This window comes from Lates calcarifer, linkage group LG6 (assembly GCF_001640805.2).
Source record: "Lates calcarifer isolate ASB-BC8 linkage group LG6, TLL_Latcal_v3, whole genome shotgun sequence".
Taxonomy (NCBI): Eukaryota; Metazoa; Chordata; class Actinopteri; family Centropomidae; genus Lates; species Lates calcarifer.
In genome coordinates, this window is record NC_066838.1 from 27,257,274 (window position 1) to 27,274,990 (window position 17,717).

Consider the following 17,717-nt stretch of genomic DNA (forward strand, 5'->3'; position numbering starts at 1 on the left):
CCCAATTGTATACAATGGATTTTTAGTAAATCCTCCACTGGAAATAAATGGAAGCTGTATTTATGTGATCCTGGCAATCAAAATACCCTCTCACCGGAGGTTATTTCTGTTTTTTAGGACTCTCTAATTTTAAATTAATAGTAGTTGTATCAATGTTTGATTTGTACCCAGAAAAATTCCATTTTATACCAATGGGAGAGATGGTTAAAATTCAGTTGACCCCTTGTGACTGAAGTTAGATGTTTATCATCAGTGGGAGCCTCAGTAATCGGAATTAGAAGTAGGTGACAGTGCTCCACCGTTCATAATCAATCAGAACTGCACTGCTCTCCCATTGGAAATCAGTGGGAGTTGACCAACCACCCCCCCATTAAGCCCCTCCCACCCCTGCAGACTCCTGACTGATAATTGGTTGACTGATAGACAAGTCGAGCCGACAGCGAATCCCAGCGGGCTTCATTGTACCATAGCAACAGCAAATCACTGGACTCCCCATTGAGCTTGAACAGGGAGTCATATGTCTTTATTGTACCATAATATAATTATTATTACTATGATTATAATTATTATTATTCTGAGCAGGTGCTTCTCAGCTGCGATGGGATCGGGATCCACCAGGTTCAAATTACCTTTATCTTAAGCACTTTTCTGAACAAAGTCCTGGATTTTAACCACCAAACTCCCTGATCTCACCAAGTCGGTCTCCATACAGGTCCCCGAGCCGCCTGTTGAGAAGCACTGCTCACACTGGATCTTGTGTCTTAGTTCAGGATGGAATTGTTCATTCAGGCGGCGCTCCAGGTGCTTCAGGTGTTGGATTGAGAGGCTTCACGATGGGTCGTAAACTCGAACAATGAGTCCACTGTGATGCCACAAACTGATCATGTTCTTAAATAAAAAAAACTCTGACAGTCAATATTTAATGAATCGTCCCACAGAGTCCCCTACGAACCAAAACAAGTCAGTGAGGTCCCTCAGGGTCCTCGTGCCTCTATAACCGATCGAGCTGTTTGTTTAGGAAGTCCAGATTTTTGGACCTGATCCGAAACTTACCTGTGGAAAACCCACCTGAACCGAACGGGCATAAATTAATCGTCCAGTAAGAAGAAATCCTGATCAGCAAGGGACCTGAGGATGGTCAGAAGCCCAAGTTCACCACAGAAATCTTGTAGATCTTGTGAAAATGTTGCCAGAGCATCATCCAAGAAGTATTTTGAAATATGGAAATGAATTCAGAGAAACATCCAGGGCTGTAGAGTCTGGCTGCAGCAGTTTGGAACAAAATGATCAAAATTCATCCAGAATTTCTTAACTTCTTTGACAATCTGCTGCATTCAAATCATGTGATGAATAATAAAGATGAAAACCAAAGAATCACTTTATCATCAGTGTTTTGGTCCTCAAACCTTTTGCTAAGCTTTCAGAAAAATCATAATTGGGATGTAAATGTTGACATAAATGCTACTGAGATGTGAGAAACTGGTAATTACGATAAAGTCCCAGTCTGAAATTCTAATTGGATGTTTTTCTCAGCAATGGTCTCTGGAACTTGTAGCTGACTTCCATTTTCTATGGGGAAATTAATCGGCCTGTTCCTGCAGGAGTCCTTTATTTAAATTCCCTGCAGCTCATCAAACACCTGACCGTCTATTACAGGTTTACTGGTGTTTGTCAACCACTGACCTGATTGTAGTGACCTCAGATTGCTCATATCCTCCCGACTCACTGGTGAAGCCTCGCAGTCCACCGCCTGCCGCTACTCAGCGCCGCCGTTCATTCACTCTGCCTGGAAAAACTGTTGTTTTTTTTAATTTAACTGAAAACACAGAAAACACTTCTCGCCTTGATGCAGCGCCTTCCAGGATGTAGTCAGGGCCCATTTTTTTGATACCATTTGCCATTGCCTTGTTTTTAATTTTTATTTTTGCTGAGTTAAAATGTAATGATGATGATGATGATGATGAATCTTCTTCATGTAATAGCCTGTGTCAGTTTTTATACCATTGCCATTGCCTTCTGCTGAGTTTGTATATTTGTGTGATTTCACTAAAGTGTAATGGAAAAGTTGGAAACGTTTTATTGTGTTTTTACTCGTTAGATGAGACTTTAAATATCAGGTACAGGAGTGTCAGAAATAAGGCTATAGGTAAGAGTTATTTTCATGATTGATTAATCTGCTAATTAATTTTTCAATTAATTGTTTAGTCTATTTTCTTTCTGTCACATTTTCTCAGAGCTGAAAGCATGATGTCTTCAGTGCTTGAAGATATTCCGCTGACTGTGATATATGACAAAGAAAAGCAGCAAACCCTCAAGCTGTTAAAGTCTGAATATTGACAGCGCTGACACCTCATACATCAGAAGATTTTCTGCTCCTTTGTAAGGTGACTTTAAGTTTGCTCTCCCCTGCTGCTGCTGCACCGCCGTCAGCCATCACATGCTGGCAAGGGTACAGACTAATTAATGGAGAACAATGATCCAGGCTTTGCAGGGGCTTATCGGCAGCAGCAACAAAAGAGGCGTTATCGCAGGTTTTCATTATCAGGAAATACAGTTGATTAAAATACACCAGAGACACTGAGAGAGACGAGTGGAGTGAGAGACCGAGGAGAAGCTCATGAGTTCTGACAAACTGTTAAATGGTCTCACAGGGTTTTAAAGATCAGAAATACAAACTCAGAAGGTGAAACATACTTCAGCGACTTGATGCTGCTTGGTCAGAAGCTGAGTTTCAGTTTCATCCGTTGCATTCAGTTGTGTTATTCCTCTGCGTCGATGACAGCTGTTCAGTTTGTCCATCCGTATCTTTATACATTCATCCTGTTCTCATGAACATGATATCTCAGCAACACATTGAGGGAATTTCTTAAAATTCTGCAGATATGTTCACTTGAACTAAAGGACGAACTCATTAGAAGTTGGTGGTCAGATATGCAAGAAAGCAGTAAAATAAAAACTGACAAACTTGCCCAATCTCTTGGAGCAGCATCTAGTGGACAGTAGAGTGTGTGCTGAAGGTTTAACAGAAACAAACCAGGATGAAACAGCCTGCAGCTTCCTCCACTGAGGCTGAAACAGGAAGAAGTAACAAACAAACTTTCTCTTTTCTTTTCTGGAGTGAAATCTGCCTTGAGGTTCTCTGAAGTTTTGGTCAGAATAATCTCTGCAGAAGTTTGTAGTTAAATAATAACATCCCGAGTTTGGTTAAGTGCAGCAACGTTTCCTTCACCTGCATCTTTTCCTTACATCCAGTGAAGACAGAAGAAGGGATGTGAGGAAACATGTTTTTAGAGAAATTAACCGTCATCAGTTTCTGACTGTTACAGCTCCAGTCGATGGTGATGGGTTCCTCGAGCAGAGTCGAACTTGAAAGTGACGCCATTGCACTGCACATTCATTGTGACGTGCCTTCAGTGGCGCAAAGAGATGGAGATAGATTTTGTTCTGTTCCATTGACAAATCAAACATTAAAGCAACTGAGAAGGATTTACAGCGTTGGAAATTCATTTATTTCACTGAAGTTTACTAATAATGCTTTGTAACAGCAAGTTAATTAAAGGATGAAAGTGGCTACACCTGAACAGCTCCTAAAAGGTGAAAAAATATGTGATATATTTTAATCTATTGAATCTGTTGTCCATTTTAGTATGAACCTGCAGTGATGTTGTGATGTGGTTTCAGATCAGATGCAGCGTCAGTCCAGATAGAGACTTCAGAGAAGGATGGTCCACTGTGTCCTCCCTCAAACCTCCTCAGAGCAGCTTCAGGATCAACGTCCAGGTCAGGTGAGTGTGGAGTAATGGGGTATGTCTAATGCTGTGTCTCATCAGATACTTCAAGTACATGTACTGTGTATACAGTATACTCAGTGGTTTAGTGTGTGTTATGACAGGGTGGTGTCGTCTCAGATCAAACAGTCCTTGTCAGTCCTTTTCTGTGCTGCCCAAAAACAGCAAAAATAGCTAGCTATGGTCGTCTGTTTTCACCTTAGCTCGGTGGAGATAGCTAGCTAAGACCAGTTTTATTCACCTTATCTGGGCAGTTTTTGGACTTAGATCTGTTCAGACAACACGGACTCAGCTGAGAAACATGAGAGACTCGAAGACGTTGGACCAGGAAACAGGATTTTAATCGGTCGTGATCTGACAAGCAGATTGCCCTCTGCATGTTTCCTTATCTGTCAGACACAGGTCAGCTGCTTTCAGTCCAAACACCTGTCAGTCACTGTGACATCATAACCGGTCCAGCATCTTGGTGGGGACTAAATGCTGGTTCCTGTCTGGACTGGGAGGCTCGTTAATGTGACGAGCTGCAGCAGAGAGACAAACGAGCTTCGTTAAAGATTAAAGCTCTGATTTGATTACAGCTCAGAGTGAGTGTAAAGCCCTGAGTCAGACTGTGCTGCCTGTTTAACCAGCTGCTCAGTCAGCATCTACAGGTGTCACACACACACACACACACACACACACACACAGCCACTCTCCCAAATTAACCGTTAATCATAAACAGTAAAAAAACGATGAGTCATGAGTTTCCTCGTCTCTGCTGCTGCTCGAAGCATCACACACACACACACACACACACACACACACACAAACACTCGTCTCAGTAATAATTTCTTCCGTCAGCGTGTTTTATTTTTTCTGCTGATGTTTGTGTCCTGAGACGTTCAAATCAAAATATTGTCTTGTTCAGTTTTATTCTGACACATCATGTGATTAAATGGACTCTTTAAACATCAGGTTGTCAGTTTTAATAATTAGGACTCATTTATCACGTCAGAACAAGACGTTGTCACAGCGACAGTCCTCACACCTGTTTTATTCAACACGGCCGATAATAAACAATCCAATCCTGGTGTTTTTTAATCTCTGTCGTCTGTGAGTTAATCTGAGGCAGATCAGCTGTGGGAGACAGACATGTCTTTGTAAACGTACCTGTTTCTGTAGGAACTGTCCAGCTCACTAAACCCCTCCCCCAAACAGCAGCTGTCCAATCACAGCTCACCAACACTAACCAGTCTCAGTAAGTGTGTTTCCAGTTTCCAGGTTGGACAGTTTACCTCCCACCTGAGTTTTCTTTAACTGGGTGGTACAAAGCTGCAGAACTGACCCTAAAACCAGGAAGTCAGTTAGCATGTTAGCATGTTAGCTCTTCCTGTTGTCAGTGTGTTTCTGGTTAAATGTGTGAAATAAGGTCTGTGGTTTTAACACAAGCTCAAGACATTTTCAGGTTTGATTCTCCGACATAAAATGGGTCAGTAAATCCCCCACTCCTGATGTTTGAAGCTTTTACGTGTCTTAAAAAAGGCGGTTGCTAACGAGTGTCTAAATGAGACTACAGAGGTTGTCGGGGACGTTAACATGAAAACCCATCTACTCACCAGTCCACCTTTACAGTCTTCAGTCTTTCAGAGTTTAGACAACTTCAAATCAGATCTACTCCTGATGAACACCTCAGCTGTTAACGTTGCTGTTAAACAGGAACATTAGCAGAGTGTTCTCTATTGTTGATGTGAGGAGCAGCCATCTTGGATTCTGATGTCGGGGTTGCTCTGACTTCAGGGGGCATTCAGGTGAAACCTGACTAGGAACTCGTACAACTGGAATGCACCGTTAGGCCACTGAACATTTTAGTTTGCCTTAAATTCAAACCTGAAGATGCCATAGTTTTGTCCTAAGCTGCTGTTCAACTCACCGATCTTATAAAAGTGAACGATCAAAGCAGCTCATTAAGTCTTAATAAGTTCGATCACGGCTGCAGAGCTCCGTCCAGCAGCTTCATAACATTATTGTCTGATTATTAGTGTGTTAGTCAGCAGCTCGACCTGTTTCTGTTAATGACTCTCACACAGGGAATATTTCCTCCCTCAGCAGCTTTAATGAGATCTAACATTTAGAAATAGATTTAACTGTATCAGCAGTAAACGTCGCTCGTGGCTCCATTCTTATTTTCCAACCTGATTATGAACTTTATGAGCTGAAGCTCTGCAGGCTGTCTCCTCTTCATCTTCCTCTTCTTCCTTTTCACCGGGAATGAGCTGATTCTGCCTTTTATGAGATGTTCTGTTTATTTGGAAGATTAAACAACAGTATTAATATTAGTTTACAGCCTGGTGGAGACATTTACCTGCAGCTTCCTTCAGCTTCATTCAGACGGGATTTATTTCTCCAGGGGAGTTGGAGACATTTTAATATCACCTGCCCCGCTCGCTGATTTGAATCCCATCGTAGGAGGTTTGTTTTTCATCCCCTCCACTGTGATAATTACAGCTGAAATTACCGACTGTCTTTCAGCAAATTGTTGGTTCTCAGATTTTAAAATGAATCTATGTGAAAATTGAGGAAGATGAAAATATTTTTTCTCTGTCAACATCTGTTAGATTCAGATGAGTCTCCAGGACCAGGACCAGAACCAAAGCAAACTAAATTCCCTTTTCTTCAGAGACAGAAACCCAGTCAGAGTTCAGGGAGTGGTCTCTCTGTGAGTGTGTTATTAATAAATGATGGGTGTGATGGGAGGGGCCCATTAACAGCACATTTCATAGAGAGGAAAAAACACCAAACACTCACAGAGAGACAGGAGGTGTCAAAGAGAGAGAGTCTTCAGACAGATAAACCAACATGTCTCTCTCTCAGGAATACTTATCTGTGTTCTGATAAAACTCCTGTGGTTTCAGACTTTGTGTCTGATTAACAGACAGTAAACCTCCGGTGTTGCAGATGGAAATGCACATTAATTCACATTTTCTTTTCCTGAAATTTGACTAAAATTTGTGTCACATTTGGACAGAAACTGTCTGTTCAGCGACCCGTCTACAGCCGCTCTGATGTTGTTTGATTATTTCTTTGGTATAAGTGCAAAGAGAGTTAAGACAAAGTCCTTTTAAAGCTGCTAAATTTTTTTCATGTGTCATTTAAAAACTCTGTTTAACCATTTGTTTCCCACTCAGGAAAGAGTTTACTTTAAAGATATGGTTCCTTACATGTTCAAATAAATTTATCAGCTGTTTTAAGATTTCATTCAATAAATACTTGGATCAATGATGGAACAAAAATAACAGGTTATTGGTTAATTATTGTTATTTCTGGAATATTAATCATTTGACATGTTGTGAACCTCGGCTTCTGTTTGTGCACAGATGTCGATTAAAAAACACAACGTAGAAGATGAATCAAAGTCGTACGTCGTCCGTCCAGATTTACAGGTGGTGAAAAATGCATTTGTTGTGGAACTCACACCTTCACTGGAAACATTTCAGCGCTGGGCTCGGGCTGATGGACTGAATTTGAGCAAAAAAGAGATACAGGCACCCAGGGATTAGACCATACCAAACCGTCTCTCCCTCTGAGCTGCTGTTAATGAGGCTCTCAGTGTTTGTTGCTGAGATGAAAATATCTACAATCCCACAGGAGAAAATTAACCACTGCTCGCTCTCCAGAGATTAGACCGAACACAGAACTGTAGGAAGCTGATCGCTGCAAAAAAAACATGTCAGTTTTAATTATTGTTATCATCATTTAATGAGTTTAAAATTCTTATTTACATTTTTAGATTCTTATTTAGGTGAAACAGATGATGACACGTCCCAGAGGATCAGACTATTCTCTGAGCTTCACTGCAGATAATAACATGCACCCTCCAGAGATTAGACTAGACCAAAATGTGTTGTTCATTCACTGATATTTAGGTCAAAATACACACAGTCCTGAAGGAGGAAAAATGAGGGACATTAGCCACCCAGAGATTAGACCCTTCCCTGAACTAGCTGCTCCTGTGAGATGTCCTTGAAGTGAACAGAGGACTGAGCCTGTTTTCAGGAGATAGACAGGTCCCATTGGACTTGTCTATTCTCACTTGGCGTCTGAAATGGGAACTGGCAACAGTAGCCATGGAGCAATGGATCAAAATAACGTCTGCTGTCCAGAGAGTAAACCAGACCAAAACTCACTCACGTCCCTGTGGAAACTTCAAACCACAAGTGAGTGAGGTTTGGGTACAGACTAATCCCTGGACACTGTGGGTGTGATCACTTTTATATCTCCAACAAAAAATGAATCCATGTTAATCTGTGTTGAAGAGTCTGATCCAGGAATAAAACACAACCCAAACACCGTAAAGATATATAACTCTAATTCAGGATTAATCCAGGCTCTAACCACTTTAATTTATGATTTATTTACAGTGTAAATATTCTAATCCAGATTGGATTAGTGACCTGTATTCTTTTATCTACAACTAATTTAATCTGTAGCTACTTTAGGCCCTAAAATATCTTCCACTAATCATGCTTCATTCTCTAATCCAGGATTTGTCTTAATCCTAAATATTAATCCTGAGTTAATAGGTCCTGAATATTAATATGTCATTACTGAGTGAACTAATATGTCTGAATAAAATAAAATGGATTTGAGTTGATTAATCTAGAGCTAGTTTAGGGTCAGAATACTCTAATATAGGACAAAGTCTGCATCCTGTCTCATAGGACACACACACACTCGTTGAGCTCCAGCCAATTAGCTAATGGCTCGTTAAGGACATCATCCATTAGAACTTCTAATCAATCAATTAAGCAGAACAGATGAGGATTTAATTGATCTCCTTCAGCCTTCCTATTGATCACGTGATGTGGTCACCACGGCAACAACATGGGACTGAAATGATGAGTCAGCAGGACGTCTGTGTGTGTGTGTGTGTGTGTGTGTGTGTGTGTGTAAGGGCTTGTCAAAACGTCAGATTCAACTAGTTTAAATGGTTGTTTTAGGGTTCAGCATTCAGCTGTGATGTTAAGGCTCTCTTCTTTCCTCTTTCTTCTTTTTTTGACTCAGACCTGGACCTGGACCTGGACTCAATGTAACTGGATTCAACATAACTGGTCCTACATATACAGACAATCACCAGGAGTTCAGATGCCTCAGGCAGAAGTATTTATTACAACCTGAATATCGACAGAGAAAAATTATGAGCAGCACTTTACCCAAATAAGGCCAAACTATGTTCTAAATCTAAAGGTGTGAGGGTCACTCAGATCTGACCATGTGACCTGTCCTTTCCTCTGCTCACCTCATCCTTGACTGGAACTGGAGTTGGACAATCCTCTTTATCAGTCTGAGGTCACGACTGATGGAAATCCTGCTTCCTGGTCCAACTTCTCTGAGTCTCTCCTGTTTTCCAGATGCTACAGTGCTGAGTCCCGTGATGTTTGAACAGATCTGAGTCATTCTACTATTTTCACTGTGATGAGGAAGAAACATGAAGATGTGGCTCAGAGCAAGAAACACCCTGTAAAACCCAGATCTTATATCAGGGATACCTGCTTTACTAGCTAACCTAACTAACATTAGCTAGGTTCACTAAGTTAGCTGGCTAACATTAGCACCCACTGGCATCACGCTTTGTTTTTCTTCATTAGTTTTAAAACTGTATCTTATCAGCTGCAGCCATTTCTTCTTCTCTTCCTCGCCACAGTGCTTTTTCAAACAACAGGATTTTCATCCGCCATAACATCACGACTTAACAAGCAGATAGTGACAAAACACAGGCCACAGAAAAATCTATCAAAATAATTTAATCCAATTTCAAATCAATATAAACTTCCAGATTTTTGTAAGAGGAAACTATTTCAGCCTGCTGATAATTGATAATGTAATGGTGTTTCTGTCTTTGCTGAGTGTTGGACTCACACATTGATTTGGCTCTGAACATTGGATCTATATAAAATACCAACTCACACCAGACCCACTTCAAACTGTCGGTTTTATAAACGAGGACCGGGCCAAAACGTCCTCATAACGTTGGTCTAAAACCCGTCCTCACAAAAACACAAATACAAGAACACACAAACACAAACAAAACAACCGGAGCCAAGTCCTGAGAAACACAGTGGAACTGTTTAGTCTGTGGGTGTTTGAACACAGCTTCATCAGCAGAGGGTTTAGCTCTCGGTCTGTAGTCCAGTGGGCCCGCTGCCACCAAATTAATGAGACTTTATGGGCAGCAGTCCCAGAGTTAAACACACACACACACACACTCCACGTCGTTGCTGTCTGTGTTGTTGTATTGTTGCTGTCTGAGCTGATAAAACTACAGCTCACTGATGCTGAAAACAACAACGTGACGTCACCTGATCGGCAAAGTGAAAAAACCTGCTCAACACTGAAATCAATTTGTTCCTGAAAATGATTCAGAGCTGATGGTTTACGACAAAAAAGATCCTGTTTCTGCAGAAACATTATCACTGAATTAGACTCAGAACGTTTTCCATTATCTCCAGTTTGTAGCCTGTTGAGGAAAAGTGATGGTTTTTATTTTTCCTGAAAACAACATTTTTCTCTTTTCAGATAACAGAGAAATCTCTGCGTACCTGAAGGTGACAGATGTCTGAGGACAGCACAACTTGACTCAACAACTTGTAGGAAATATTATGTTATTTGCACAAAAAAATTTTGTGGGACTGCACCAGCAAGGCAATGTAGTGACTCTTTGGAAAAACCTGAGCTACTTTCAGGAAAAGAGACTCACCGCTTTTGGTTGTGTTTTCCCTCCACAGACTCACCTGACTGAGCTTCTACCTGTCTCTCTCTCACTAATCATTTCACAGTTTCATGCAGCTGAAATCACAGCTCAGCCGTCGTCTGTAACTCACCTCTCTGGTGATTCTGTCAGACGATGTTCTGGTTATAAAATCAGGATTTTAGCAGTGACTGCTGATTAACACGTCGTCTGAATGAGCCGAGGTTCTGTCACTGTTTCACACTTGATCCAGAAACAGAAAAACATGTCAGTGAAAACAGATTTAATGTGAAGTCAACTGTATTAAAGTTCTGTATCTGTGTTCTTCACCACAGGACTGACACATGTTGTTTTGGACACATGTGACTGAGATCATATGAACTCTGAGGAGGTGACATCAGTGATACAGAGGTGAGGTCATATTTTACTGATGGAGGCGGCGGCTGCACCGACATAGAATATTCTATTACACAGTGTGTGTGTGTGTGTGTGTGTGTGTGTGTGTGTTGTGTCCACTCAGCTCTCATCATTAATACATGTCATCATTTCCACTCCGAGTGTTTCTGACCTTGTCTCCTTCAAACACGAGTGTCTTTAACAGGTTTTTCATGTTTTTACCTGCTCCTATCAATCAGACCTGATTGAACATGATTTCTAAAGATTTCTGTTTCCTGTCGATCAGATCTCTCTGAGTTGAGACTGAAGCTGCTGGTTTATTGTATTTTATTTTTTCTGATTCTGTGTTTTTGTCAATTGAGATCCAATAGTTTATTCTTTTTTTATTTTTTAAAGGTCCAGCTCTGTTTGGGACATTTCAAATCAATTTAAAAATCAACCTGTCAGTGCTTTCAACTGTTTATAAATGACTTCAAACATTAACAGTGTAATTACATTAAAAACCATCTGAAGAGGACCTTCACATCCCGTCCCCTTTAAATAAATGACATGTACAGTCACTTACATCATGCAAAGATAATAAACTTGCTCTTCCCAAGGGTCTGAAGAACTGTGCTGTAACACAACACAACAAAACAAAACAAAACAACACAACACAACACAACAAAACAAAACAAAACAAAACAAAACAAAACAAAACAAAACAAAACAAAACAACAAAACAAAACAAAACAAAACAACACAACACAACACAACAAAACAAAACAAAACAAAACAAAACAAAACAAAACACAACACAACACAACACAACACAACAAAACAAAACAAAACAAAACAAAACAAAACAAAACAACAAAACAAAACAAAACAAAACAAAACAACACAACACAACAAAACAAAACAAAACAAAACAAAACAAAACAAAACACAACACAACACAACACAACAAAACAAAACAAAACAAAACAAAACAACAAAACAAAACAAAACAAAACAACACAACACAACACAACAAAACAAAACAAAACAAAACAAAACAAAACAAAACAAAACAAAGCACAACACAACACAACACAACACAACACAACACAACACAACAAAACAAAACAAAACAAAACAAAACAACAAAACAAAACAAAACCTCCATGTGGACGGGGCTGACTCCCACTTCCCTCCCGCAGCTCCACCTCACTGTATTTCTGCCTGTTTCCTTTAAAGTCTCCTTGTTGAATCTATGACATGAAGAATTAAGGCAGTTCTGAAGTGAAAGGGTCCGACCCTGTACTATGAAGCTGTACCTAATAAAGTGGCCGGTGAGTGTATATTCAGTAATTAATTCAGTGGCTTTTTTTCTTCTGTCCCTCTCTTCTTCCTCTTTAAGCATAAAAGATAAAGATATGAATCTAGAGCTGTGAAGTGAAAGGAAAAGCTGTCAGCCATTTTGTCACACTGTTGTATTATATGTTTGTTTGTATGTGATGCTTTGTGTTGTTGGTCAGATGACCACAGGACTAAGATCAGGACATGCTGTTGTTGTTGTTGTTGTTGTTGTTGGTCAGATGAGCAGATGAACGTTTGTCTCTGCTGCTGTGGATCTAAACCAGACTTCAGTCTAATCCAGTTTACAGTAAACTGCTGAACAGAGTCAGTTAACCAATGACCCTGCTGCACGTTTATTCACTTATGGAAGATAATAATGGAATTGAACTCATCCATATCTGCCAACAGGGGAGGTCGGGGGGGTCTGTTGTTGAGGTCAGTGATTAGTTTGTGGTGTAATATTTTTATTATATTTTATTCTAAATGAAAATCTTTTCTGTCTTTTTCCAGCCTCCTGGTTTTTACCCCGACCCCCCACAGAGACTGGAAACAGTCCTCAGGACCCTCTGGGGTTAAACCACCTGGCAACAGCCAAGCAGCTTTTGCATCATTAATGATCGAGTGTCAGCCGGTCACATGATGCCGGCATGAGTCATATTTAATGAATGAAGTCTGGTCATCATTTTAAAATCATCTGCTGAGACACAACATCCATCTTTATTTTACACAACAGCTGAAAAATATCAGTTTGAAATGATTTTATATGACTGACTTTCCACAGACCCCCCCGACCCCCACAGACCCCCCGACCCCCCATCTAACCACTTATCCCTGAACAGCATATACCCACATACCCATTAATGTCACTGCCATGAATTTAAAGACAGTGCTAGCTTAATGAATGTATTTATAATATGTGAGGTTAAATATCATTCTATTATTCTATATAATCTATTTAAAATTAACACAAACTAAAGGATTTCCTGTCTGTACTGCTGATATCAGGACAAAAATAAACTTCAAAATGAACTTTGGTTATAAAATCGGAACTTTATCACCACAATAAAAAGTATTTAATTGTATTTAAATCATGAGATCATCACATTTTTAAATCCCCATTAGAAACATGATGTTTAAACCCAGACTCAGGACACTACGATCCTAATCAACGCCTGCTGCTGTGTTGTGTTAATACTACTTTACATTTCTACATCATCCAGTCCTCTAAACTTTAACGACCACACAGGTCGGTTGTTCCTACCCTCAGATGGATCTGAGCTTTGTGGGAATCTGTTTGATACATTCTCCCTCTTCTGTTTTGGTTCAGTGCTATTTAAATTAACTACAATGTGAAAAGACGACTATGAGATCATTTGTTAGCATGTTAACCACCAGCCGCCGGAATCGGTATCTCCAGGACGTTAATCTGTCTGCAGGTTTGTAATAATCTGATGGTGTGTCAGAGGTGATTATCAGCCAATCAGAGCGGCTTCTTCACCTGTCACATCAGTAAAATCCTTCCTCCTCTTCTCCTGTTAAACTGGAGCAGAAAGAGTTCATCTGTGTCTCATTCATAACTGAGAGCATCAAAGACTTCCTCTCTTCATCCTGTAATCCTCACTCCTGCTAATCCCTCTGTCTTCTCTCTCTCTTTTATTTCCCTTCACTCGGATCCTTTAATCTGTCTCTCGTTTTATTCTCATCATCTCTTTTATTTCCACCTGTCTCAGTCTTCAGGTCCTCATACGTCAGTCAACAGCTGATGGATATTTGTGGTTTTGTTGAATCTGTCGACACCAGAGCTCTGTTTGTTTTCAGATTCATTCAACTTCAGTTTCACTCCACATGTTTCTGCCACTCACCTGCCTTCAACATGTTATCTTTACTGAGAGCTTTTCCCTCAGTGTATTCAGCCTGTGAATCTCTAATTCTGAGCATTTCAAGTAGTCGAGGCTCGGTTTCCAGTCTGACGTGTTTTGGTGGTACCGAGTGGAAATTAAACATCTGGAGCCATTTTTGTGCTGGAATCTCCTAATTTTCAGACTTTGTGAAGTCTCTATAGTTTAGACAGTTGAGCTAAAATGATGACACCATTTTTGACAGTGTTGATAAAGTAGTTCCCGCCCTCCTCTTGAATCTGATTGGTCCATGTGAGAGCAGTAACTTGGCGGTGTTGACACAGGAATAAAAGCTGTACGCTGAGGATGTTGAACAGAAAACAGATTCTGCCTGTGGACACACTCTGGTGCTAACAAATGACCTGAAGATGATCAGTGTTAGTTTTAATTATTAACACTAACTGAACTTCAGCAGCGAGTCTGTCCTCTCTGTCCACAGATGAAACCTCAGCTGTTGTTTCTGTTTCACCTCCTGCTTTTCATCCAGTTTTCACGTGTTGTTCAGCAGCTGTTTGGACAGAGTGGATCCAGGTGACAGGTTAAAGTCTTTCACATCCACAGAATCAAACACCTGGAGATACAGCGAGAACCAATCAGACATCAGACCTGGATTAAAGATGTGACCCAATCAGGAAACTTTGTCTCTTTTCCTTTCCCTGTTCTTGTTCCTTTTCTCCTTTTTCCTCTTGTTTACTTCCATCCTCTCCTCTTTGCTCCTTCTTATTCCTTTCCTTTCATCTTCCCTCCTCTCTTCTCCTCCATCTTTCTCTCCTCTCCAAAGTCCATTCTTTCTTCCTTTCTTTCTCCTCATGGCTGTATTTCCCTAATCGTTTTATCCATGCACCATGACTCAAACGTGCACACACACATACACATACACACACTCAAACACACACACTCAAACACACTCACACTCACACACTCAAACACACTCACACACACACACACACACACACACACACACACACAGACACACACACTCCAGCAGAAGGACACATTACCCCCTGCATGAACCGACTCAGCTCTGCCAGGATCAGGGGGGCTGCACAGCACTGATAACAACACACACACACACACACACACACACAGAGGTTTAATGTTGCAGCTGATCGATGAGTCTGAAATATAATTCTGTTGAACAGACGACAGTTAAAAGACAGAATCCAACAATAAGAGGCAGAGGATTCAAAAACATGGCCGAAAGCTTCAGATCCAATTGTCCCAAAAAAAATGACAAGTGACACAAAAAGGGTGAAACCTGAAAGACTTCAGAGGATCAGAGTCTCATGGTTCAGTAAATCAAACACAACTTCAACAACACTGACAGCATGCAGAGCTCACAGCTCCCCCTACAGGCTGCAGAGCTCATTACAGCCACGACAGGACGAGTCAAAAAACGTGAGGTTTGTCCTGAGGGTGGCGCCAGAGGAACGAGCGCAGTGGGTAAGAGTCGTCTAGGGATTTCTCAAATTCAGCTGAAACCAATTTGCATGAAAAAGCTTGACCCAAATACCCAAACGCAGAGAGACAGGAGTCGTTCAGTGACTTTAATCATAGAAATGATGATATAAAGTCTCAGAGGGAAGAAACACAGAGATGGGTGGCCTGGACTCTGGAGACCAGCAAGGCGGGAAAACTCAGGCGAGCAGCTCGGATACCCGACAGCTGCTGGGGAAAATCTGGGAGTGAATGAAGCCACCAAGAAGGGCAACCGGGATGCTGGAGGTCTGGGCAGAAAGCCGGCAACTAGGGTGCAGGACAGGGAGGACCCAGCATCTTCTCTGTAGTTCTGAGGGTTTGATGTGTTGATTACACAATTTACAACCTCTTCTCCAACTGGAAGTTGTTTTAGGATGTATTCACCAACAAAAGTGATTTGTGTCCACACCGCGTCCTTTTTTTTTTTTAATCTTACTGTAACTCATTAAAGATGTCATAAAAGTGTGATAACCAGCTTTTCCTCCATTGTTTTTACAGTTAAAAAAGTTTCCTTCATATATTGCACCGACTCTCGCCTGAACTGCATCTAAGAATATTTGCGTAAAGTTTAGCCTTTCTCAACTTCCCCCTGTAGTGTAGTTGAATAAAGCTGGTCTTAGCTAGCTATCTTCACCCAGCTAAAGTGAAAATAGACAGCCATATCCAAGTATTTTCACTATGGGCAGCACAGAAAAGGACTGACAACTGAAACGTGAAGATGTGGGCCCACAGTTTATAGCGTTAGCACCACCAGGTGCTAACGTTAGCTAGGTTAGCTGGCTAACGTTAGCACCTGCTGGCATCAAAGTTTTGTCGTAACTAATCAACTGCAGCCATTTCCTCTTCTCTTCCTCGTCACAGTGAAAGCAGTAGAATGACTCTGAATAGTTTTTGGACTGATCTGTTCAAACAACACAGACTCAGCACTGCGGCATCTGGAAAACAGGAGAGACTCAAAGAAGTTGGACCAGAAAACTGGATTTTCATCTGTTGTAAAGTCCCTGAATCCACAACATGAACAACACAAAGGGCAGGTTTTAACACTGGCTGGTTAACTGGGAGACTGGGAGCAGGTGTGCGAGTTAGAGAGGAAGGTCAGGTGACTGGGACAGGAGGGAAATAAAGTCTAGGGCCATCTGGTGGACAACTGAGTAATGACAGTTTATAAAAGAAGCTCAGCAGGAGGCACAAGGCTGCAAGGCCGGGTCTCATTTACAACGAACCGCAGCTGTCACTGTCTCAGCTTTTTGAATCCATATGTGTGAACAGCCTGTAAAGCTCTTTGGTGGTGGCACAGGGCGTAGAGATGAAGTGCAGAGGCATCGGCAGGGCAGGAAGACATCTTACTCTCTGTCTTTCTTTTCTATTTTAATGACCTGAACTCCTCAGCACCATGTTTACAGTCAAACCAGCAGGAGTGGACTAAACCATCGGACCAGGAGAGGCTGTGATATTGTTTTAGATGCAATAAGTCATCTGTCAGACTGTTTATTCAGCCTCCAGCTTTTAATGGTAATAACATAAAAAGTTGGAGAAAAATAAAGAAGAAGAAGAAAGAGGGATGAAGAAAGGATATAAACAGGGACAGACAGGGAGATAAAGAGTCTTTATGAGGGTGGACGTTTTTATGAAAAAGACTGTGTGTGTGTGTGTGTGTGTGTGTGTGTGTGTGTTCTATCTTTATGGGGTCTGATGGTGTGTATTGACTCCCCTCTCTCTGCTGCCCCCAGCAGGCTGTCACTGGTACTGCAATGTGTAGAGAATGTTTATTAGAAATTAGATATTTGGACCCGAAGTAGCTGCAGTGGAAAAGAGCAGCAAAATGACAATAAAGTCAGTGCAAATTTAAAGTCATAGAAACTAAAATGATAATAAAGACTGTTTAATATCTAATGTCAATCAAATTCCAAAAATCTGTTATTTGACAGCAGAGATCTCAAATCTCTTCAGTTGTGAATGTTAAAGATGATTGTTGAAAACAGAAAACACACAAAACTACAAAACAAAAAACACTTGGACTTTTCAGGTAAACCAGGATTAAAGGCCAGATTCAACTGTAGTTGATTTCTAGTTCTTCTGGAAGTTCAGGAATGACAGGAAACAACAAAATTC